Raw genomic sequence first — 351 nt, 5'->3', positions numbered from 1 at the left:
CCCCCTGCCAAGGGCTTGAGCCCCTCGCACCCCAGCCCACAGCAGGGAGCGGCGGTGGAGGAGGATCTTCCACTGCCCCTCCGTGGCCACCACGGGAGCTGCAGGTGGCCCCAAAACCCAGCCGAGTACCTCGGGGCTGCCTGTCCTCAACGAGGCATTCACCCCATGCCAGGCCATTTGGGGGCTGCCCACGCCCCCTCAAAGTTCTGCCCCACTTTCCCCAGACACCCCACTCCTGCACCCAGTCCCCGACCTGTGCTACTTCTCATGGGGCCAGACCCTAGCAATGAGCCCCCGGGGTCCTGAGGGGGGCACGGACCAAGCCCACGTGAAGGAGGAGACAAGGCAGCG

This window comes from Cariama cristata, unplaced genomic scaffold, assembly GCF_000690535.1.
Source record: "Cariama cristata isolate BGI_N322 unplaced genomic scaffold, ASM69053v1 scaffold23668, whole genome shotgun sequence".
Lineage (NCBI taxonomy): Eukaryota > Metazoa > Chordata > Aves > Cariamiformes > Cariamidae > Cariama > Cariama cristata.
Note: the sequence above shows the minus strand (reverse complement) of the source record.